We start from the raw sequence: 26,670 nt of genomic DNA, 5'->3' as shown, positions 1-26,670 counted from the left end.
GAGTGACCCGTGAGAGTCCATTATCAAAGGTATTGCAAGGTCGACGGTTCAGCTTTATTATAAACATCTTACAACTCGTTTGCATTTGACTGTCTGTTATAAGTGTTAGTTTGCTTGCATTAAATTGGCTTAAGTGGGCATTTGTAGCTGGCTCTGAGTTATCTTTTTCCGTTCCATTAGTTGCATTTTAGTTTACTCGGGGACGAGTAAAGGTTTGGTTTGGGGAGATTTGATACGTGCATTTTATATAGTCCTTTTAGCCTAATTTATGCGCGTATCTTTATGCTTTGATCGTGGTTTTATGCTACGAAATGCCCCGAATATGCTACTTTGGTGTATTTTGTCTTATTTGCAGGAATGAACCATAAAGTAGTGAGATCAAGCCTTTTACCGTCCATTTAGCATGCATTTAGGAGATGAGTTGAGTCGGAGCTTGGAAAGTACTATTTTGAGATGCGCATTGGAGTAAGGAAGTTAGGCGAGCCAAGAGAGTGCTTCAATTTGCTAGTTCCTGCTTGTAAGAGCCATATCTCGAGTTCTACAACAGTTATTAAGGTTATTCCAGTTGGAGGTGAAAGCTTATCCTCTTAGCTTTCCAACGCCACCAACCACGCCCTATTTGTCCAAGTAACGAAGGAATGGCAGCCGTTTGAAGTTCAGTGCGCGAAGCAGGAATTACGCGCTGAGAAGTGCTCGATCGAGAACTATTTCTATTCGATCGAGAGCCCATTTGCTCGATCGAGAGCCACTTCTTCTCGATCGAGTGGTTTTAGGATGAATAAGTACTCGATCGACTATTTTTCCTTTCGATCGACCAGTTCCTTTTATACCTTTGCTCGATCGAGTGATTTAGTTACTCGATCGAGTGGATTTTGCTGACGGGCTGGGCTTTTTAGTTATTTTCCGTCATTAGGTTTAATTAAACTCCTAATTTCTTATAAATAGGAGTGAGGTCGTCAGTTTATGTATGCTTTTTATCCGGGAGGACTGCACGTTACTCTTTTCCCTTCTTTATACACTGTTACTTTTATTCTTGCTCATTTCCGGATCACTTATTTCAGTAATTCCTTCCCTTATTCTCTTTTAATGCTTATTTCTTCTTTAATTATTGTCATTGCTTATTTTATTATGAGTAGCTAATTCCCCGTAGTATGTTAGGATTAGGGAAGCCGTGGTAGCGATGTTTTAATTGACTTATATAGATTAGTCTTGCGATAGGAATTGTATTAGGCAATTTAATTGTTATCCGGTCGAATGAATGCATGCAGGAGACCATAAATTTAGTTAACCCCGACCTAGATCGAAAGATTGGAAGGGAAGGCTTGCTTAATTACAATAGGGTATTGCAGTGAGGGCGAAAGTTAAGTCATTTTTTACGCTCTAGGGCGGTTTAAGGACCGAAAGGTGACGACCATAGCTCTTCTTATCAATAGTCTAATCGCCTTAGTATTCCCGATAGTATAAGATCTGATAGCTGCCACGGTGGACCGACTCTTAGCATACTTCCCTTCTCTTAGTGTTAATTCTATTATTCATTTCCCTCGCTTTAGTCTCTAGTTAGTTCACAATCAATTCAAAACCCCCATTCCTGTGACACCCTGACAGACCGAATTAAACAGATAGATAGCAACTTAGCCTCCCTGTGGAGATCGACCCTACTTGCTGCTAGCTTCTGTTAGTTGTATTTAGGTATTTATTTTTGGTACATAACGACCGTATAACTCCATGTGTCAAGTCTTGAGCCATCATAGCTAAGACAAGGAAACAACTACAAGCATGGAAACTACACAAAAACGGTAAGAACAATCCTTGAGGAACAAGTTCCTCAAGGAGAAAGAAAAATCAAAATAGACAAACAAGTAAGAACTTAATCACATAGCACCATCCCCGGCAACGGCGCCATTTTGATGGGTGATGTCGTCGGGTCACATCCAATCAAACACATTTATAATACTCAACATACAACTAGTTAGTGGTAAGTCGAGGTCGATCCATGGGACGGTGGTTGCTCAAATTATTCAATCTAATTATGGTTGTGCTTGGGGTTGTCACAATTATAATGGGTTGATGATTCTAATCTAATAAAAGCAATAAACAAGCAACAAAAGGAAAGATGTAAACAATTGATTAAAAGTGCTAGGATATCATGGGTTCATAAGGGATTCATGGGAGTTGATCATATAAACATATTTCCTACTAGATGCAAGCAATTATTGTTGTGATGGATTGAGTTGGTTTATATCTTACAATCCTAGGAAGGTTTGGGTCCCGGAGCCGAATCGATTAGATTGTACAACACCTACAAGTCGACTTAATCCTCCCTATCCAACTATATGCATGGTCTAATGAGACTCGAGTTGGTTTATGTCTTACAAGTCTCATTGAAAAGATAAGTGATGGTTGTAAATGCAAGAATTCATAGGCTTAGCATTTCATCAAACATAACATGTGCATAAGTTGAAATCACAACAAGCAAGCAAATTAATTATGGAAGCATATTAGATTAAGCATGAATCATTCCCCATGTTTATTTCCCCTAATTACCCATTAATCCCTGCTAAGTAACTACTCACTCATGATCAAGTTTAACATGTTAATAAGGTTGTCAATCATTGATGTGACCATAATTGGCGCATATTTAGCCCCCGAATTAGCCTTGTTCCCATGTTTTTTAGTGCCTATTTGGGTCATTTCTTATCTTTAGTTCTTTGTTTTGCATATTCTTTGAGATTTTGATCCCTTGGTAGGAAAGGAGTAAGAATCTTGCATTTTCATGGCAAAACGAGACTAAATTGATCGAATTCAATGACCAAGCATCAAGGAGAGACAAGATTAGAAGGCCTTTGTACATATTATAGTAGAAGAGCAAAGTTGAGAAAGGATCCTTGAGTCCCCAAGGAAATCCCCAAGGAATTTATGAAGAAAAGGGAAGAAAAGAAGAAGATTTGTTGCTGACTGACAATCCGAGCGGATTGTCACCAATCCGTCCGTCCCGCAGCAGCACAATCCGAGCGGATTTGCCTTAATCCGCTCGGATTCCACCTCCACATTCCGACCGGATTCCCCTGAATCCGCTCGGATTCCAACGCCAGAATCCGCCCGTCCCGACCCTATTCCGCCCAGATTCCAGCACAGCACGGATTGTCTTCTCCAAGCTACGAAGAAAGAAGCCCTTCTCTCGGAAAATACCGGCTCCTCCTTGCTCAATCTAAAAAGTGTAATTACTAGTTTAGCCCTTAGTTAACCCTAATGCATCCTCCCTAATTTCCACTATAAATACCTCATTAGTCTAATTAGAGGAGCATGTTCTTCTTATCAATAATTAGTGTAGTTAATATCAATCAAATCTCTCTTTAATATTGTAATCAAGTATTAATCAAGTTTTAATCCAAGTTTTAGTTCTTTAATCTCTCTTTTGTTCATCCTTTATTTTGGGTAATTGAAGATTATTTGGGTTATTATTGGGAGATTGACAACCTCTCAATCAAGCATTCAAGTACTTCTTTTATCTTTGCTTTATTATTGGAATCATTAGTAGGTATAATCTCTTAATCCCTTTTTAATTATTGTTAATTACTTTCATTTATTCATCATGTTTCATATTGTTGGTATGATTGACAACCTTGCTAGCATGATCAACATGATAATGAGTGAGTAGTCTCTTAGCTAGGGTTAATGGGTGATTAGGGGAAACCAACATGGGGAATGATTCATGCTTAATCTAATATGCTTTCATGTTTTATTTGCTTGCTTGTTTTGATCTCAACTCATGCACATGTTATATTTGATGAAATGCTAAGCCTATGAATCCTTGCATTTACTATCATCTTCTATCTTTTCAATGAGACTTGTAAGACATAACCCAACTTGAGTCTCATTAGACCATGCATGTTGTTGAGTAGGGAAGATTAAGTCGACTTGTAGGTGTTGTACAATCTAATCGATTCGGCTCCGGGACCCAAACTTTCCTAGGATTGTAAGATGTAACCCAACTCAATCCATCACAACAATAATTGCTTGCTTATAATTTGAGAACATGTTTGTATGATCATATCCCATGATTCCCCTATGATCCCATGACACCCTAGTGCCTTTAATCAATTGTTTACACCCCTTTAATTCATCTTGCTTGTTTATTTTCATTGCTATTTTAGTTTAGTGACCTTCTACATCAACCCAATTTGTGACACCCCTTAGACACCGCTAGTTGCAATAGAAATCTCATTTCAATACCCGTCCCTTGAGATCCGACCTTTACTTGCCTCTTTACTAATTGTAGAGTTGTTTGTGAAGCTATAAATTGTGTTTTGATTCGACCGTGACCCAACGACCATATTTTAATTTGTGAACACTTAGCGGGATCGCATCAAAAATGGCGCCGTTGCCGGGGACGGTGTTTGTTTGATTTAGATTTCTTTTTATTGTTATTAGTTGTGTCTTTCTTCGCCTTGAGGAAGTAAAACTCCTCAAGGTTTGTTCTAATTGTTTTTGAGTTGTTTGATATTTTGCATGTCTAGAAGGTTACAAGGTGATTTGTTACCTTTTGACCGTGAAATCGAAAGAACCTTGACGAACAATAGGAGACTTGTTAGGAGGAATTTAAGAGGTATTAGTGAAGTTGTTCAACCCACTAGTGAGTTTGTCAATCCTTTCGCAATAGAAGGAAAAGAAAACCCATTACACAATACCCCACAAAATCCACCTACAATGCCTAAATTCTCGTCACACTCCGTACCCACCGAGGAGAATCTACCAAATGGTACTCCTACACCGCAACATCTAACCGGAAATTTTATTGCCAAGTCCGCCTTCATCCAGTTAGTTGAGAGGAGCCAATTTGGGGGGATGCCTAGTGAGGACCCTCATTCTCATATGGAAACCTTTTGCGACTATTGTGATGTTATCTCTCAAACGGGCGTGACTCAAGACCAAATTAGATGAGTCTTATTTCCTTTTTCCTTAATCGGCACCGCAAAGCAATGGTTGAAGGGCCTTGATAAGGCCACCCTTGGAATAGATTCTTGGAAGAAGTTGGCTCTAGCTTTCTACAAAAAATTCTACCCACCGGAAAAGACTAACATGCTAAGAGCTCAAATTACGGGTTTTAAGCAAAGGGATGAAGAGTCTTTGTATGAATCTTGGGAGCGGTTCAAGGGAATTTGTCGCTCATGTCCTCACCATGGACTTAGCGAATGGTTTTTGGTACAACAATTTTGGAATGGTTTATATGAAGATTCTAGGAACATTCTCAATATGGGATCAAATAGAATGTTCACCGAAGTTGATGACAATCAAACATGGAACAAGATTGAGGAAATGGCGGTCCATAACTCACAATATAGTAGACCTCGCAAGGCTACTAGAGGAGGAAAGCATGAAGTGGACTCCGTTACTCAATTGGGTGCTCAACTTAGTGCTCACATTGACACAATCAACTTGAAGTTTGAACAAGCTATGGCTAGACTTGAGGAAAACTCAAAATCTTCAAAGCATCATGTTAATGCCATGACGGCATCCTCATCAATCCCAAGTGGAATATGTGAGAATTGTGGAACTTTGGGACATGACCAAGGTGAATGTAGGGGAACAAATGAACAAGTGAATGCTTTCCAAGCATACAAGAGTGGTACCCCTTATTCCAACTTTTACAATGAAAACACCAAATTCCATCCAAATCTCTCATACAAAAGCCAAAATGTTCAAAACCCTCAAACAACATACACTCCACCACCCATGAGAAACCAAAATCAAATACCCTTTTACAATCAAAACCAAGGTTACCAAAATCAAAATCCATACAATCACCAAAATGACCAAGGTTTTGATGTCCAAAAAGCGGTCCTCCAAATGCAAAAGAATCAACAAGAATTTTTCACTCAATTGCAAAAAGATAGCCAAGCAAAGGAAACCACCATCAACAACATTCTAGCTCACACCAAGATGTTGGAAACACAATTGACTCAACTAGCATCTTTAAGCTCACAAAGACAAAAGGGGCAATTACCACCTCAAAGTAATCCCCCTAGACATGAAACGGTTAGTGCCATTCACTTGAGAAGTGGTACAAGGTATGAAGCACCCAAGAAGCAAGTTGAGGATGAAGTTGTGGAAGCTAGTGAAAAGGAAGAAATTGTGCAAAACTCCAAAGATGGAGAATCGTCAAAAGAAGAAAGTTCAAAGAAAAATGAAGACAAGGCCAAGGAGAAGGAGCCCATTGTGATTAGACTCCCTTTTCCAAGTCGTCAAGCCAAGCCCAAATTTGATGATCAACTTGGAAAATTCATGGAAATTGTGAAGAATTTGGAAGTCTCAATTCCTTTCACGGAATTAATCAATCACGTGTCGGCCTATGCGAAATACATGAAAGATATCCTCATAAAGAAGAAGTCGATCCGGAAGCTTGAGACTATCGCCTTCACTAAGGTGAGTAGCGCAATACTTCAAGGGAGTTCACCTCCAAAGTTAAAGGATCCGGGAAGCTTCTCAATACCGTGTACCATTGGCGACACGACGATCAACAAAGCCTTATGTGATCTAGGGGCTAGTGTGAGTGTCATGCCGTACTCGGTGAGTAAAAGGTTGGGGATGGGAGAGCTTAAATGCACCAACATCACACTCCAAATGGCCGATAGATCGACGAAGACACCATTAGGGATATGGGAAGATGTCCCCGTGCGAATTGGGAAGTTTTTCATCCCGGTGGACTTTGTCATTGTTGATATGGAGGAAGATTCCAACATTCCAATCATCCTAGGAAGACCTTTCCTACACACCGCGGGTGCGGTGATTGATGTGAAACATGGTGAGCTCACTCTAGAAGTGGGAGATGAAAGCATAACTTTTAATCTTGACAAGACTATGAGAGCTCCTCGTTTGCATGAACCATATTTTATAATTGATCATTATAGCCGAAAGGATGAGAGGAAGAAATCGGAACTCCAATGGAAGAAGAAAATTGAAGATGCTCCATTCAAAGAGAAAGTGAATTGTGACAAGGAGAGCTTGCAAAGCTCATCAAAATCAACCAAGGAAGAAGAGAATGGCGTCATTGGCCAAGAGAAGAAATTGGGAGAGTTGTCTCCATCTAAGCAAGAGATTTTCAATGATCAACTTAATGAAGTTTGTGGTCTTTGGGACGACGAATTTGAAGGGATTTTTAATCCCTACATTGGTAATGCCATCGATCAAGACCAACAACAAGGGCCACGGTCTATTGAGAACCTCTACCATGATAATGAACAAGCCTTCGATTACTTTTTCAAGGTGTTGAGCAACATCAAAAACACCTTGGACATGCCCCCTTGACATCTCATCAAGAATGAGAGTTTGGTGGAGTCCTCCCTAAACCACCACTTGTAAATATTTCTAACTCCCTAACTTACATTTCAATTCTTGTATTGCATTTTTTGTCATCTTTGGATTTTTATTTACTTTGATCAAAATAATTGTCATGTTTGAGAGAAGTGAGGGAGGGACTAACAATTTCAATTAATGTGTAGTGCTTTTAGCTTAGTGTGGGGATGGCAATTGCCTAGGCTATCCATGCCTTAGTAGTGCCCCCACAATGATGAACACAAGACTTGAGGAAAGAATGGAAGAATGGTATGGGAAATGCATTGTGCACGGATGGAACTGAATCCGTGTACACAGGGGAAGAATCCGAGCGGATTCCTGAGAATCCGCCCGTCTTGATGTCCGAGCGTCTTTGCGGAAAAAGACGCCCGTCCCGAATCGAGCTGAATTTTTTTGAAAATTTCTTGATCAGAATCGAATCCGGGCGTCCTGAGAAGCAATCCGCCCGTCTTGTAGAATCCGCCCGTCTTGAAAGAAAGACGTCCGTCTTTGCAGCTGAGGAAAACAAGCAAAATTTTCTGGACTGAAATCCGTCCGTCTTTAAGCAAATCCGCCCGTCCCGTGTTCATCAAATCCGAGCGGATTGTCACCAATCCGCCCGTCTTTAGGCGAGTTTTGTAAAGCCCGAAAGAGCGAGAATCCGCACGGATTGGGCGAAATCCGCACGGATTTCCCTGCAGATTCGAAAATTTCGGTCTCTTTAAAACCCCTCCCACCTTCATTCATTCATTCATTCATTCATAAACACTACCCACAACATCAAAACCCTCATCCTCTCCATCACAAAAACAAAAACCCTCAACAACATTCACCAAAAACAAATCAAACCATCCTTCTAACAACAAATCAATCACTCCTTCTTCAACAAAAATCAAAACCAAGCACAAAATCTTCAACCTTTGAGTCGATTTTTGATTTCATAAAGGCAAAGCCTTTCACCTTCAAATCGATTTGGGCATACTACAAATTGAAGATTTTTCATTCTTTTCTTGGTTAGTTCATCAATGGCAAGGACTAAGGGAGCAACAAAAGCAACAAAGGCACCAAAGGCTAAGGCACTCTCACAAAGGCAAAAGGCTCTTCAAACAAAGAAAGCATTGGCTATGGTGGTAGCAACACCAAACTTGGAAGTGCAACAACAACAACAACCTTCTATGGGAGCAATAACACCTTCTACTCCGGTAATTGATCAACTTTTGCATTATCCGGAGGTAACTTTTATTTCCGATACCCATAGAAATACCTTTGTCAAGTTTGCTATGAAGTCATTACAATCCACCAAATTCATATGTGAAGATACCTTAGAAAAATTGGGTGTTCTTGAGCAAACTAGAGCCTTTTTCAATGCCATGGGGTTGAAGAAATTGTTTGAAACAAGGGAATTGATATACCCCTCCCTTACCTTGGAATTTTTAAGTTCTTTGAAAGTCACCAAAGTTGAGAATAGGGAGAATCTAGAGTTTCGTCTAGCTAATGTTAGTAGACGCATTACCTTTAGGGAATTGAGTGAAATTTTGGGTCTTAGTGATGAACCAAGTTATTTTAAGAGTTATGGAAAGTATGACCCCGAACCTCTTTGGGAGGCAATCTCCGGGAAGAAATTTGAGGATTTTCATGCGAGTCGTGCTCTTTTGTTCCACCATCCGGGCATAAGAGTATGACACAAGGTCGTGAGTAACACCATAATTGCTAGGAAAGATACCAATCATTTCACAAGACTTGATTTTATTCTCCTTGAATCGGCTTTGAATATCGGAAGAGTACACACCAAGCCTTACAATTCTTTGAGGCTCTTGATAGATAGATGGCTCAACATTGATTGTGGGAAGAAGGGCACGACCGTTATTGTCAATGGCGGCCTAGTCACACTCCTAGCTAAGCACTTTGATCCTAACTTCAATAAGGATAACAAGTACAAAGCAAAGGAGGGTGGCCATCTTGTTGATATGCATACTATGATTCACAAGTTCAAGTGGGTTGCCCATAACCCCCTTGACACTAAGTATGGATGGCTCACTAGTGAAGCTAGATCGTTCACCTTGCCTTCAAAGATTTGTCGTCTAAGCGTCCACCGGACCAATTATCTACTTCCCCTTTCCAAAGAGGCCGAGTATATCATTCAACAACAAAAGGGTGATCTTGAAATGCCCTCCTCTTCCATTGTCATACCACCTTACCCCTTTAAGTATGAAGAGTTCAAGCCGGAAGGAGTTGAAGTTGGGAAAGACTATGTGACTCTTCTCATGCAAGCAATGCACAAGCAAGCCTTTGAAGATCAGAAAAATGCCTACTTGGCTCAATATCCACCCCTCCTACACTTAGCTAGGCAAGGACTACTTGATCCATCTTGTCCTTTGCCTAGTTGGGCGGATAGAGAAGTCCTATTTCCGGGTGCATCTAGGGTCGTTTTGGGTGACAATGAGGTTGTTGGAAATGATGAAGAAGTTGATGATAATATTGAGGAAGAAGCAAGTGAAGAAGAAAAGGATGGTGAAGATGATGATGAGGAAGAAAGTGAAGAAAAAAATGACAAGGGAAGTGGCAATGTGGCCACTTCTAATGATGGAAGTGATGGTGATAGCATGATGGAAGATTAGCAAGCCTTGGAGGCTCCTACCCTCTCATGGTTTGTCTATTTCTCTCTCTGTATTTTATATAATTTTGATCATTGTTGGAGTAGTCCTAGCACCATTAGAGGACTCACACCTCGGTACCATTGAGGTGTTCTCATTTTATTGTTCCCATTTTCAAAATCCAAAATGACAAATTAGTTTCATGCATAGCATAGTGTGTGCATGAACTACACCCATCCTTGGACATTAGCAATAGTGTCTCGCTCGGTTTGGGGAAGTTAATGCATACACAACGGGAGGTAATCTAAATTATCCTCTCCGTCATAACAAAAACCATGCATCATGTAGTGTAGCTTAGTGTAGATTGCATTTAGTATAGAAATCATGCATCATCTTTGCATAATTTCCATCATTTTGGCCATTGAGGACAATGCCCATATTAGTGTGGGGATGGGAATTCTAACATTTAACTCTTATTCAAAAAACCCAAAAAAATTGAAAAATCTCAAAAATCATAAAAATTTGAAAATTGAAAACCCAAAACATGTTTATTTCCTTTCGTAATCTTGTATATATTATCTTGTATATATTGTGTTTGTTCTATCCTTGTTCACATTGATTGACTACGCCACATCCGAGACATGAGGATATTGAAGACCGCATGGTATGATCTTTCCAATCTCCTTTTTCCTCTTTATGTTAATGACTATGTGGCTTTATTTTGATTGATGCGGTATAACAATGTGAACTTAGGACTTGCATTTAGTTTATATGACATATTAGTTGATAGAATCACTTGCATTAGGATGTTTATATTAGTTGCATCATGGCATGTAGTTGCATGTTAGAAATGTTTTGAAAAATGCCTATTTAGGAACTTTGACAAGAGCAACTAAGCCATTACAAATACTTGTTCAACTTAAGACTTTGCCTACTAGAATGGTTGTAAAACACCCTAGATAGTGTCATACTAGTGTCTTTTGACCCATGACCCAAGGTCTAGTCAAGGGTTTGCATGTGAGTCACCTATCCAACCCCGTGATGCGATGTGGACTTGGTCAACTTGTCTAGGTGACCTTGTTTGACCTTGTGGTAAGGCAACCCAAAAATATTTTCTATCAATAAGCTTGAAGTGCTCATTTCAAAGAAATTTTGTCATGTGGAAGTAATGTAATGCCAAGGAAACCTCAAATGTTATGAATTGTTGAGAAATTTAAGTTATTTTGATGGAGGCGTACCACTTCGATGTGCTTTGGTGCGGGATCCATTGAATTGGGCCCCCATACGGTTGTGAATTCGGCCGCCCAGAGATAGAGTGACTATCACCCCGAAAAGCTATTGTCTAGAGATTAACCGGTTGCCTAATAAGCGATTGACGAAAGCAAAGGACACTAGCCCGGGAGGGACAAACCCCATTTTAAATTTTTGAAATGTGAAAGTGAAATGAGGACAATTTTGAATACTAGTCATATCCACCCGTTGTGAATAAAGATTTGAGCATTTCATTCCCAAAAAGCCTTTTGTCAAACCACTTGGTCGAGTTTGGGACGATCCATGACCTTTACTTTTGTAGAGAATTCGAGACTTGTCATGTCATATGCTACTAGCATCATAGGGATCATAATTCCACCACCATCCGATCGCTCTTGACGAAAGCATTTGGAAATTGAGGACGAAAGTATTCTAGTTTAACACCGTTTGGAGGTGATTTAGTGCCATCCTCTTAGACTTAGTAATTTGTTGAACTAGTATTTGTAAAGGATTACATGCTCTTAAATTTGTTCCTCTTTAGTGCCTCCGCCACTTGATGAGGGAGTGGCTATTCTTTTTGTAGATGCATCCTTTATGTGATTTTATGTGCTTAATGTTTGGATGTGTCGCCATTTTGGCAAGACCTACCTTGCCTTGCAAGAAGGCATCCTACCTCATGGTTGTCTTGTTGTGAGTTGAAGGGGCGGAGTGAGACCCGCTAATTATCTCATATCGGCTATATTATTAGGATAGGTTAGTATTGGTCCTAGTCTTTGTCACCTCTTTACTCGGGACGAGCAAAGGTTCGGTTTGGGGATATTTGATGTGACCATAATTGGCGCATATTTAGCCCCCGAATTAGCCTTGTTCCCATGCTTTTTAGTGCCTATTTGGGTCATTTCTTATCTTTAGTTCTTTGTTTTGCATATTCTTTGAGATTTTGATCCCTTGGTAGGAAAGGAGTAAGAATCTTGCATTTTCATGGCAAAACGAGACTAAATTGATCGAATTCAATGACCAAGCATCAAGGAGAGACAAGATTAGAAGGCCTTTGTACATATTATAGTAGAAGAGCAAAGTTGAGAAAGGATCCTTGAGTCCCCAAGGAAATCCCCAAGGAATTTATGAAGAAAAGGGAAGAAAAGAAGAAGATTTGTTGCTGACTGACAATCCGAGCGGATTGTCACCAATCCGTCCGTCCCGCAGCAGCACAATCCGAGCGGATTTGCCTTAATCCGCTCGGATTCCACCTCCACGATCCGACCGGATTCCCCTGAATCCGCTCGGATTCCAACGCCAGAATCCGCCCGTCCCGACCCTATTCCGCCCGGATTCCAACACAGCACGGATTAGCTTCTCCAAGCTACGAAGAAAGAAGCCCTTCTCTCGGAAAATACCGGCTCCTCCTTGCTCAATCTAAAAAGTGTAATTACTAGTTTAGCCCTTAGTTAACCCTAATGCATCCTCCCTAATTTCCACTATAAATACCCCATTAGTCTAATTAGAGGAGCATGTTCTTCTTATCAATAATTAGTGTAGTTAATATCAATCAAATCTCTCTTTAATATTGTAATCAAGTATTAATCAAGTTTTAATCCAAGTTTTAGTTCTTTAATCTCTCTTTTGTTCATCCTTTATTTTGGGTAATTGAAGATTATTTGGGTTATTATTGGGAGATTGACAACCTCTCAATCAAGCATTCAAGTACTTCTTTTATCTTTGCTTTATTATTGGAATCATTAGTAGGTATAATCTCTTAATCCCTTTTTAATTATTGTTAATTACTTTCATTTATTCATCATGTTTCATATTGTTGGTATGATTGACAACCTTGCTAGCATGATCAACATGATAATGAGTGAGTAGTCTCTTAGCTAGGGTTAATGGGTGATTAGGGGAAACCAACATGGGGAATGATTCATGCTTAATCTAATATGCATTCATGTTTTATTTGCTTGCTTGTTTTGATCTCAACTCATGCACATGTTATATTTGATGAAATGCTAAGCCTATGAATCCTTGCATTTACTATCATCTTCTATCTTTTCAATGAGACTTGTAAGACATAACCCAACTCGAGTCTCATTAGACCATGCATGTTATTGAGTAGGGAAGATTAAGTCGACTTGTAGGTGTTGTACAATCTAATTGATTCGGCTCCGGGACCCAAACTTTCCTAGGATTGTAAGATATAACCCAACTCAATCCATCACAACAATAATTGCTTGCTTATAATTTGAGAACATGTTTGTATGATCATATCCCATGATTCCCCTATGATCCCATGACACCCTAGTGCCTTTAATCAATTGTTTACACCCCTTTAATTCATCTTGCTTGTTTATTTTCATTGCTATTTTAGTTTAGTGACCTTCTACATCAACCCAATTTGTGACACCCCTTAGACATCGCTAGTTGCAATAGAAATCTCATTTCAATACCCGTCCCTTGGGATCCGACCTTTACTTGCCTCTTTACTAATTGTAGAGTTGTTTGTGAAGCTATAAATTGTGTTTTGATTCGACCGTGACCCAACGACCACATCTTAATTTGTGAACACTTAGCGGGATCGCATCAATCATACTAACAAAGCCAAACATGATGAACAAGTAAGAAAGATTAACAATGATTAAAACAAGGATTAAGAGAATTATACCTATGGAGATTCCAAAATAATAATGCAAAGAATAATAGAAGAACTTGATGATTGATGGAAGGTTGTCAATCTCCCAATAAACCCAATAATCTTCTAATTACCCAATAATAAACTTGAATTACTCAATAATAAACTTGAACAATAATTAAGGAAAGATTAATGTGTAATTTGTGGAAAGATTAAATGATAATCTATTCTAATCTACTCCTAATCTAATCTAAAGAAGGATTGAATTCACCTAATGAAAACTTGATTCTAATCTTATGAAAATTCCTTGTTTGATTATTACAAATGGGGTATATATAGTAGAGCATCATTAGGTTAAACAAGGGTAAAATAGTAATTTAACAATGCTAATTGTTGGGTAGGGAATCGCCGGTCTCAAGAGAGACTCCGGTCTCCTTTTTGCCGGACTTTGAAAAATATGCGCATCCTTCATAGAACAAGAAGAACACGAAAGTTGCTGTAAGGGAATCCTAGCGGATTGGTCTCGGGACGAGCGGATTGGCGGACAGCTTCTTTGTTTGACCTCGGATTGTAAAACGGACGTCATTTTCTCATCCGGACTCCTATTGGAGTGATTCAACAGCCTAGATCACTTGTTTTTCGACGCCGTTCCATCTAGCATATTTTCAAAGCCAAAGGAGCAACTCTTGGTTTGGGTTTCGAGCAATTTTTTCTTGTAATGCCTTCCCTCTCGTCATTCTTACTTTTAACCCTTTGATCCTTCTATATACACTTTATTCCTACATCCTTGGTCATCATTCTTGCCTCCTCTTCATACTAGTCCATCTAATATCATCAATAAGCTTCCAAATATGCACGAAAGACGGGAATTTCCGCCTTATTATCTCCTTTCCTACAAAACATGCACAATGCAATAGGAAAACGAAATAGGAAGGAATTGACGGATAAAATGGTCATGAAATGCTATAATAGTATGCAAAATAGGCTCAATTATGGGACTAAATGTGCGCAAATAATGTTCACATCACCAACAACCACCACCTATCAAACCTTAATTTTGATAAAAAATTTTACTGAAAACACAATAAAATAAAAATACAATTTTATTACAAATATAAGAAAAAGACAAAATTTGTTGAGGGAAGGAAGAGGAAAAAAGAATCTATGGACTATGATAAATAACCAAGCATTGGAGTATTCCTCAAGATTTCATAACCGTCTTCCACTATATACATTACCAACACACACCCTTCACTCATTTTCGATCAAACCCACTAAATTTCTCAAAAATAAAAACAAGAAAAAAAACGATTAAAAAAAATGAAAAAAGCAAGAACACCGGTGGTGTGTCGTGGGTGGGCAGGTGGCTGTGTTGGTGGAGGAGAGGAGGAGGGAGGTCGTAAATGGCGAGGAGAAGGTAGGCGTGATGGTAGTTTTAGTGGTGGTGAGAAGATCTGGGCGTGGGGTTGAGAGGAGAGCAGATATGGGCGTGGTGGTGGACGGGTGAGTGATTGGTGGTGGCGTGGGATCGGGTGGTCGTGGGAGGAAGGAGCGGTCGGTGGTCATGGTGGTGAGTTGTTCTCGGGGTTGTATGGCGGGTGGGGGCAAAGAGGGATGTTTGCGGCGAGAAGGGCATGGGTGGCAGTGGGGGTGGGTAGTGTTTATGGCGTGGGGTGGTTGGTGGCCGCAGGGGTGGTGGTGGCCGTGGGGGTAGGTAAGGGTGGCCGGTGGGTTGGATTGGATTGGTGAGGAAAGGAGGGATAATTTTATGATTTTTTTTGGGTTTGTATTTGCTTGGTTTCTGAAAAAGGGAGGTTTTTGAGAGAGATTAGAAAGGGAATTGTGTTGATGAGAGATAAGTAGGTGGGAGAAAAAAGTATATATATTGAATTAGTGGTTAATTAGGTTGAATTAATAAAAGTAGAGAGATAGAGTGTTAGATTAGCTAATTAACCCTTTTTTTTGGTTCTAATCTCAGCCATCCATTTTCCTCATCCAATGGCTTGGATGAGGACTTATGGACTCAAACTTATGGAGAGGACTTACTTGATCCTACTATATATATATATATATATATATATATATATATATATATATATATATATATATATATATATATATATATATATATATAGAGAGAGAGAGAGCGAGAGAGAGAGATTGGATTTGGTGATTTTGGTTCTTATGGTGAGTTGTGAGTTGGGGGAATCTCAGCCATTAGATTATATTAGAGATGGGTGGTCAAGATCTAATTTTACTTGTCATATAAAATCATTGTCATTTACTTATTTTTTCTTTTTTCTAGTGCTACTCTTTTATTTTTTACTTTAATTTTTTTATCTCCTTTTTTTTACCCTGTGTTATTATGCTTTTTTTTTACAACTTTGATTTTTTTTTTTCTCTTATGTTTTTCTCTAATTTTCTCATTATGTTACCTTTTTTCTTTTTCTTTTTGTACCAGATTTTTTTTTACTTGGAATTTTTTTTACTCTTATTTTTTTTACCTCGTGTTATTATGCTGTTATTGTACTTTTTTTTTTACTTTGATTTTTTTTTCTCTTTTTTTTTACCACATGTTATTGTGTTGTTATTATTATTCCACTGTTATTGTGATGTTATTCTGCTGTTACTTTGATTTTTTTACGACTTTGATTTTTTTTCTTTTTTTTTTTACCACGTGTTATTGTGCTGTTATTCTACTGTTATTCTGCTGTTATTGTGATGTTATTTCGGTGTTACTTTGATTTTTTTACAACTTTGATTTTTTTACTACTTCGATTTTTTACTCTTTTTTTACCGCATGTTATTTTGCTGTTATTGTGATGTTATTCCGGTGCCACTTTGATTTTTTTTACGACTTTGATTTTTTTTACCATGTGTTATTGTGCTGTTATTCTACTGTTATTCTGCTGTTATTGTGTTGTTATTCCGGTGTCACTTTGATTTTTTTTTACGACTTTGATTTTTTTTTCTTTTTTTTTTTACCACGTGTTATTGTGCTGTTATTGTACTGTTATTATGATGTTATTCCGGTGTCACTTTGATTTTATTTTACGACTTTGATTTTTTTACTCTTTTTTTACCACGTGTTATTGTGCTGTTATTCTAGTGGTATTGTTATTCTGGTGTTATTGTGATGTTATTTCGGTGTCATTTTTTTTTTTTACTATTTTGATTTTTTTTTTTCTTTTTTTACCACGTGTTATTGTGATTTTTTTTATTACTTTGATTTTTTTGTGTTGTTACTCTTCCAGTGTTACCCCGATGTTATTCTGGTGTTTTAAAAGATCAGGCTATATGGGAGTTGAACCCACGTCTATGTGCAAAATTACACATTGTTCTACCACTGAACTAATAGCCATCGATTTATCTGACTAGTGTACTCTTCAGATGCAAAGGTAAAAGACATTAAAGTTAACTTCAAGATATGAATAGATGGAGGGGAGAAATGGAATCTCAACAGCTTAATACATGGTAGAGTATATACGAGTCATATCCCATGATAAACAACCAACATATTGACCAAATCACATACTTCTATACTAGTGGCAGCAATATGTCATCAAAGATCACAAAATGCAGGAAAACTGCATCACATTTATGAAAATGCCAATCCAGCTATAATTCCAGATACTTGATAAAATTTTGGAAAAAATATAGATCAGATTGGAACCAGGGAATGGAATTCCGGATCTGATCTTGACAACGACAAATCAACAATAAAACAGCAATAGCAGCAATGTAAACACCAAAAAGGTCATACCTCTGCAGCAACAAGGCCACTGATATGAGCCATATGAAAATTACATGATTAATTAATTTGATTCTCAGTTGTGACCGATGTTAATATCGCTGAAAATGTCGGAAATTGCGATTCTTCTGATGTAAAGAGACAGATGACATGATTACGTCCTCCACATAATCCAAACTTCCAACTTTCCATACCATATCTCTAACAGAAAAGATTAAGTATACCTTGATCAATCCAGTTCCATTGTCGCAAACAACAGCTTGGGCATCTGCCATCTTATCCGTTTAGCTGTAACAGAAGAATCACATTTACATCATAAGCTTGCAGGAAAAGAGGAAGATTTAATCAACAGAATTCAATAAGGCACACATTCCAAGCATGCGTCCCACAGGATCAATCGAAAAATATTATCCAAAAGATGAAAACCACGTCTATCACTTATACATAAAGCCAAAAGTTGAAAGAGGAATTTAAAAAGATCCTACAAGATCTAAATCATAACTAGCTTAACGGGTCAGCAGAACACAAGTACAGTTACAACTTTTTTGTTAAGATGTTAATAACACCTTTTTGATGTTAATAACACCAAAAAGGTCATACCTCTAAGTGACAATAGCGAAAGAATGTAAACACCAAGAAGCTTCGATTCCATACATTCCGACCTATGTTGATCCTTAGCTTCCGCAAATTGCGACACCTTCTCAAACATCATCTGCATAAAACTATCCAACAATAATGTAATTACTCCGACCGAGTTGACACAGAGGGAACCGAGTTGACTCACTGAGTTGCGGATGCAGGTGGAGCAGGCTGACTCGGGGAGGTCTCCCCTGCATTGGTAGACGCCGGAGATGGAAGCTTGACGGAAGCTTCTTCTCCTTCTCCTCTATGAATTTCTGAATCGCGTATTGACTCGAGCCGTTTCTCTCTTTCAAAGTTGTTATTGCATCCTTAATCATCTGAAGTTCAACCAAACATCAACTAATCAGTCACAATTAAATGAAAAATGCAAGAATTTGGATGAAAAAGCTTGTTTATCATCTGAATTAACAGCAGAACATCAACTAATCAATCACAAACTCAAAAATCGAAGAAAACAAACTAAATTGAATGAAAACACTTTAATAATCTGAATCTCCGCATTCAACTCGTGATTAAACACCGAGTCATGCGAGTTACAGGAGAAGAATCGAGACGATGAGGCGTTCAGGTAGATATCGGAGGAGAGAGAACGGTGTTCGGCGGCGGAGATGAGGCGTTGTCGCCATTTTTGAGAGAGAGAGAGAGAGGGGTAAAGGCTTTGATTTTTATTTGGCTGTTGTCATTGCGTTAGATTTTTTAATCTCAACTTCTCAGTTTGTTTTACGCGATTAAATCTCAGCCCTTCAATTCTTCTTATTTAATGGTCTAGATTTTCCAAACTCACAACTCACCGTAAGAACCAAACTCACGAGATCCCGCCTCTATATATATCCCTTAGATCATGCTTGGTGGATGCTTGAGATTGAAAGTAAGAAACACACTTAACACTAATTAATTCACTTCTCTCTCTAGTTTTAATAATACATTTACTAATTCATTATCATACACAATTAACACCACCATTTGTCTTATACTTCAAAGTTTATGAAAATTTTGTTAACACTTTTCCTGTTTTAGGTTTTTTCGTTTTTTTTTTAGACAAGTTTTCGACATTTTAGGATTTTACGAGTGTAATTCTAACAGCAAAAAGTGTAACTTTAATCTACGAAGCGGTTTTGACGGATATTATTTTGAAATTTGTAATTTTAAGGAATGTTTACGAGAATTTTGCGTCTTACGAGTTTAACTTCAATCTTTTTTGACTGATTTTAACGAATAATATTTTAAATTTTTGTAATTTTATCACAACTTATTGTAATTTTAGCATTTTACGAGTGTTATTTTAACGACAAAAAGTGTTATTTTAGTCAAGGAAAGTGTAATTTCAGTCCAATGAGAGTGTTATTTTAGTCCAGGAAAGTGTTATTTTAGTCCAGGAAAGTATAATTTTAGTCCAAGAAAGTATTATTTTAGTCCAGGAAAGTGTAATTTCAGTCCAATGAGAGTGTTATTTTAGTCCAGAAAAGTGTTATTTTAGTCCAGGAAAGTGTAATTTTAGTCCAAGAAAGTTTAATTTCAGTCCACTGAGAATAATTTCAGTCCATTGAGAGTGTAACATTAGTCCAATGAGAATATAACCAAGTCTATTGAGAGAAATTAAGTGTAATTCTAATGGATATAAGTGTATTTCTAGCAGAAAATCGGTAATTTTAGCAGAAAAAGTCTAATTTTAGCAGATAAAAGTGTAATTCTAGCAGAAAAAATTGTAATTCCAAGGACAAAAAGTGTAATTTTAGCATAAGAAGTGTAATTCTAACAGAAAAAAGTGTAATTTTAACAGGAAAAAGTGTAATTTTAACACGAAAAAAAGTAATTCTAGCAGAAAAAGTGTAATTCTAACAGAAAAAGTGTAATTCTAGTACAATTAATGTCGTTCACATTGCAAATTGCAATTCCAAAGGTACAAAGTGTAATTTTAAGAAAATTGTAATTTTAACTTTAATAGAGGAAAAAGTAATTCTAATAGAAAAAATTATAATATTTTAACTTTACTAGAATATTAAATTAACAAATTATACGAGATAAGTGTAACTTTAATAGAGAAAAGTGTAATTTTAGTAATAGAGATAAGTGTAACTTTAATGAAAATAAGTGTAATTTTAACAGAAAAAGTATAACTTTAATAGGAAAAAGTGTAATTTTAATATAGAAAAGGGTAATTTTAATGAAAATAAGTGTAATTTTAACAGAAAAAAGTGTAACTTTAATAGGAAAAAGTATAATTTTAATATTGAAAAGTGTAATTTTAATAGATTTCAGATCAACCACTATTCTCACAAAGTAAATCTGAAAAAAAAAAAGTGTAATTAAGAATATAATATTTGTTGACATAAATTCACAAGTAAATCTGAAAAAATTTAAAACAAAACAATTTTTTACAAGACGAGATTTGATTATCATACGGATATTAACAAGGCGAGATTTGTAAAATATAAAAATATAATAATAAGACGAGATTTTAAATACCAAATCTAAAAAAATATAGTCCGTATAAAACCTAGCAAAAAATATTACCCATCTGAAAAATATATAACAAGACGAATTTAAAAAAAAAATAACTAGATCAGAAAAACAAAAACACCCACAACAACCACAACCCATATAAAAAAAAAGTACAAGATAATTATAATAATATAAGATAACAACATAATTTTAAATACCAAATCTGAAAAAAAACCAACAATAACTCCGACTATTTTTTAACCAAAAAAAAAAGATAACAAGACGATTTAAAAAAAAAAAAAAAAAAAAAAAAAAAAAAAAAAAAAAAACCGACGGAACTAGATCTAAATCACAAAAACACCCACAACAACCACAACCTATATAAAAAAAAAAAAAGACAAAAGTACAAAATAATTATAAGAATATAAGATAATTACGCAAAGAAAGGTAATGAATGCCCTGGTTCTGAGTGTTATGTACCAGGTGTGGCAGCAGAGAAACAAGAGTCGAATTGAGCAGCTGGTATTGAGGCCAATGCGTGTGGCACAGTTGATCAATGATGATATGAAGAAGAGGATAAAGGAAAGGGATAAGAGGAAGCTGACATCACAGGAGCTAGATTGGCTAGGGAGTTTAAGTTTTATATAATTCCATGAAAGGTTTAGGCCTTTATATTTTTTGTAATTGAAACTCTTTTTATATATATATAATACCCTCACATTTTACCAAAAAAAAAAAAGAATATAAGATAATTATAGATTTTCTTTTTTTTTTTAAAACGAGCTAACCACCACCACCTATCAAACCTTAGATTTTCTTTTTTTTTTAAAAAAATCTCAGATCTGAGAGGGGGAGGAGGGTGGCGGCAGTCAAAGGAGGAGAAGGAGGACGGTGGCGTGAGTAGAGGAGGAGGGTGAGGTGCGGTGTGGTGGCTGTGTTGAGGGGCCGCTGTCAGGGAAGATTGTTGGTGAGGCGCGTGGTGGAGGAGGGAGGACGGCAGGTCGTATGTGGCGGTAGTGGGGACAGGTGGTGTGGATGGCGGCAGATCTGGGTGAGGGGGAGAGATGAAGAGAGACGAGTTGGTGGGTTGAGGTGGCAGCGGTGGCCGACGTGGGTGGTGGATAAGAGTGGTTAGAAGGCGGGTGGGGGTGAGGGTGTTGTCGGGTGAGGGTGAGGGTGCGGGATCTGGGGTTGGGGTGGCGTGCGGCGGTGGGTTGTGAGGAAGAAAAAAGGGAGTGAATTTTTGGGATTTAATTTGTTGGGATTTTTGTAATATTAGGGTTTTAGAGAGATGAGATTATAGAATTTGTGTGAGATAAGAGAGAAATTAAATGAATGTAAATGTATATATATTAAATTAGTGGATAATTAGGGTTAGTTAAAGATTAATTAGTGTATGTAGAGAGATAGTGGAAAATTAGCTAATTAAACCCTCTTTTTTACTTTCAATCTCAGCCCTCCAACTTCCCCATCCAAGGACTCTAAGGAGAACTTATGGACTCACACGTAAGAGGGGTACTCATATGATCATAATACTATAGAAGAGATCAACTAAGGTCCTTAGATAATTTAAGTCCATAAGTTCTATTATGAGCCATTGGATGGAGGGAGATGGAGGGATGAGATCAACCCCAAAAAAGTGTGTTTATAAGCTAATCTCACCATCTCTCTCCTCATTCACTAATCCACTCTAATTAATCACTAATTTACTATATATTTGTTTTTCACTCATCAATTTCTCTTTCATCTTACACATTTCATTTCTCTCTTCTTTCAAACTCTAAAAAAAAAACCCCAAATAAATAAAAAAAACCCAAAAATCCAAATAAATAAAAAACCCAAAAAATCCAAATAAATCAAAAAACTCAAATAAATCATTCATTCCTCTCTTCCTCATTCACCACCACCCACCACCACCCCACCCGACACCAACTAACCACCCACCACCCCCGCCGCCGCCGCCCCACCGCCGCTGACTCGTATTTTTTTTTTTTTTTTTTCAACTCGGTTTTTTTTTTTTTTTTCGTTTTGTGTTAATTTGTATGTTTTGAGTTGTTTTTTCCATTCATTATTTTTTTTTTGTCTTTTATTTTATTTTAGTTGTCTTTTATTTTGTTAGTTCTCATTTTTTATTCATTTTCATAAATCTCTTCTTGTTATACGTTTTTTTTTTAAATTTCGTGTTTTAAATCTCGTTTTTTTTTTTGTGAGATACCTTTTTTTCATCTAAGACAAAAATGGACTAAAGTTATACAAAAATGAACCAAAGTTATACAAAAATAGACCAAAGTTATACAAAAAAAGACTAAAGTTATACAAAAATTGGACTAAAGTTATACAAAAAATTGGACTAAAGTTATACAAAAATGAACCAAAGTTATACAAAAATGAACCAAAGTTATACAAAAATGAACCAAAGTTACACAAAAATGGCCTAAAGTTATACAAATATGGATTAAAGTTATACAAATATGGGCTAAAGTTATACAATCAAGGACTAAAGTTATACAAAAATGAACCAAAGTTATACAAAAATGAACCAAAGTTATACAAAAATAAACCAAAGTTATACAAACGTGAACCAAAGTTATACAGAAATGGACTAAAGTTATACAAATATGGGCTAAAGTTATACAAATAAGGAATAAAGTTATACAAAAATGGACCAAAGTTATACAAAAATGAACCAAAGTTATACAAAAATGGACTAAAGTTATACAAACATGAACCAAAGTTATAGAAAAATAGACCAAAGTTATACAAAAAAAGACTAAAGTTATACAAAAAATGGACTAAAGTTATACAAAAAATTGGACTAAAGTTATACAAAAATGAACCAAAGTTATACAAAAATGGACTAAAGTCATACAAATATGAATTAAAGTTATACAAATATGGACTAATTTTAGTCCATTTTTGTATAACTTTGGTACATTTTTGTATAACTTTGGTTCATTTTTGTATAACTTTAGTCCAATTTTTGTATAACTTTAGTCCAATTTTTTGTATAACTTTAGTCCATTTTTTGTATAACTTTGGTGCATTTTTGTATAACTCTGGTCTATTTTTGTATAACTTTGGTTCATTTTTGTATAACTTTGGTTCATTTTTGTATAACTTTAGTCCAATTTTTTGTATAACTTTAGTCATTTTTGTATAACTTTGGTCCATTTTTGTATAACTTTGGTTCATTTTTGTATAACTTTAGTCCATTGTTGTATGACTTTAGTCCAATTTTTGTATAACTTTAGTCTTTTTTGTATAACTTTGGTCTATTTTTGTATAACTTCAGTCCTTTTTTATATAACTTTAGTCCATTTTTGTATAACTTTAGTCCTTATTTGAATAACTTTTGTCCTTATTTGTATAACTTCAATCATTTTTTGTATAATTGTAGTCCAAATTTGTATAACTTTAGTCCAAAATTGTATAACTTTAGTCCTTATTTGTATAACTTCCAAATTTGTATAACTTTAGTCCAAAATTGTATAACTTTAGTCCTTATTTGTATAACTTTAGTTCAAAATTGTATAACTTTAGGAATATAAATTCAGATTTGAACCAACACATAAGAAGATGATAGTAAAGTGACACATATTGTCAGTTACATATCATAAATTGTGAACAAAAATAAACCAATAAATCAAAAAAGTACAATAAAAAAACTTCAATAACAATAATAAAAAATTAACCAATAATTAAAAAAAAACCAAATAACAAAAAAAAAAAACCAAAACCAAACCAAACAAAAAAACCAAACAATACAAACTTGAATGGTTGTGTAACTTCAATTTACACAATGTATAACTTTAGATGTTAATAGTGTAACTTTAATGTAAAAAGAGTATAACTTTAGTCGTAAATAGTATAACTTTAATGTTTTAAGGGTATAACTTTAGTCGTAAATAAGGTAACTTTTACAAAACCAAATAAATCTGAAAAATTAAAATCAACAAATCTAAAACCAATAGATATGAAAAAAAAATATGAACAAAATTAAAACAAATCTAAAAAAATAACAACACACAACAAATAAGTATATAAAAACATACTAAGTAAATAAACAACATATTAAAATTGTAAAGCAAATCTAAAATCTAAAAAAAAAAAAGAAAAAAAACGAAACGAAATTTAAACAATAAAACACAAAACTGATTTTTTTTTTTAAAAAAAAAAGAGAAAGGGAGAGGAAAAGGGGAAATTAAAAAAAGAAAAAAAAACCTACTGTTTGATTATCAAAACAAACATAACAACTACTGTATTAAAATCACATCTAAAAAAAAATCTGAATATCTGATCGGGCCCGCTTAGTATTCACAAATAAATAGATGTGGTCGTTGGTCACGGTCGAATCAAAACACAATTTATAGCTTAACAAGCAACTCTACAATTAGTAAAGAGGCAAGTAAAGGTCGGATCCCAAGGGACGGGAGTTGAAATGAGATTTCTATTGTAACTAGTGGTGTCTAAGGGGTGTCACAAATTGGGTTGATGTAGAAGGTTACTAAACTAGAATAACAATGAAAATAAACAAGCAAGATGAATTAAAGGGGTGTAAACAATTGATTAAAGGCACTAGGTTGTCATGGGATCATAGGGGAATCATGGGATATGATCATACAAACATGTTCTCAAATTATAAGCAAGCAATTATTGTTGTGATGGATTGAGTTGGGTTATATCTTACAATCCTAGGAAAGTTTGGGTCCCGGAGCCGAATCGATTAGATTGTACAACACCTACAAGTCGACTTAATCTTCCCTACTCAACAACATGCATGGTCTAATGAGACTCGAGTTGGGTTATGTCTTACAAGTCTCATTGAAAAGATAGGAGATGATAGTAAATGCAAGGATTCATAGGCTTAGCATTTCATCAAATATAACATGTGCATGAGTTGAGATCAAAACAAGCAAGCAAATAAGATATGAAAGCATATTAATTTAAGCATGAATCATTCCCCATGTTGGTTTCCCTAATCACCCATTAACCCTAGCTAAGAGACTACTCACTCATTATCATGTTGATCATGCTAGCAAGGTTGTCAATCATACCAACAATATGAAACATGATGAATAAATGAAAGTAATTAACAATAATTAAAAAGGGATTAAGAGGTTATACCTACTAATGATTCCAATAATAAAGCAAGAATAATAGAAGTACTTGAATGCTAGATTGAGAGGTTGTCAATCTCCCAATAATAACCCAAATAATCTTCAATTACCCAAAATAAAGGATGAACAAAAGAGAGATTAAAGAACTAAAACTTGGATTAAAACTTGATTAATACTTGATTACAATATTGAAGAGAGATTTGATTGATATTAACTACACTAATTATTGATAAGAAGAACATGCTCCTCTAATTAGACTAATGGGGTATTTATAGTGAAAATTAGGGAGGATGCATTAGGGTTAACTAAGGGCTAAACTAGTAATTACACTTTTAAGTAGAGCAAGGAGAAGCCGGTATTTTTGGAGAGAAGGGCTTCTCTTTTCGTAGCTTGAAGAAGACAACCCGCACTGTGAAGGAATCCGGGCGGATTAGGGTCGGGACGGCCGGATTTGGTCGATGGAATCCGAGCGGATTCTGGGGAATCCGGGCGGATTGTTGAGGGGAATCCGAGCGGATTCAGTGGGGACGCCGGATTGTGGATAGGCGGGACGGGCGGATTGCGACAATCCGCTCGGATTGTCGATCAGTGATACTTCTTTTTTTTCTTCCCTTTTCTTCATAAATTCCTTGGGGATTTCCTTGGGGACTCAAGGATCCTTTCTCACATTGCTCTTCTACTATGATATGTACAAAGGCCTTCTAATCTTGTCTCTCCTTGATGCTTGGTCATTGAATTTGATCAATTTAGTCTTGTTTTGCCATGAAAATGCAAGATTCTTACTCCTTTCCTACCAAGGGATCAAAATCTCAAAGAATATGCAAAACAAAGAACTAAAGATAAGAATTACCCAAATAAGCACTAAAAAGCATGGAAACAAGGGTAATTCGGGGGCTAAATATGCGCCAATTATGGTCA

At 36.3% G+C, this 26,670-nt stretch overlaps 1 non-coding gene across 1 annotated transcript; it reads right to left on the bottom strand.

Annotated features, from left to right (window-relative positions):
• Positions 1–5,079: 5,079 nt before the first annotated feature.
• LOC141615511 (small nucleolar RNA R71) lies at positions 5,080–5,186 on the bottom strand. The gene has a single exon (XR_012529929.1). It is a non-coding gene; the product is annotated as a small nucleolar RNA R71 (small nucleolar RNA).
• Between the last annotated feature and the right edge of the window lie 21,484 nt (positions 5,187–26,670).

The sequence above is a fragment of the Silene latifolia genome, chromosome 11 (assembly GCF_048544455.1).
Source record: "Silene latifolia isolate original U9 population chromosome 11, ASM4854445v1, whole genome shotgun sequence".
NCBI lineage: Eukaryota > Viridiplantae > Streptophyta > Magnoliopsida > Caryophyllales > Caryophyllaceae > Silene > Silene latifolia.
This window is presented reverse-complemented; position numbering and strand designations above follow the sequence as displayed.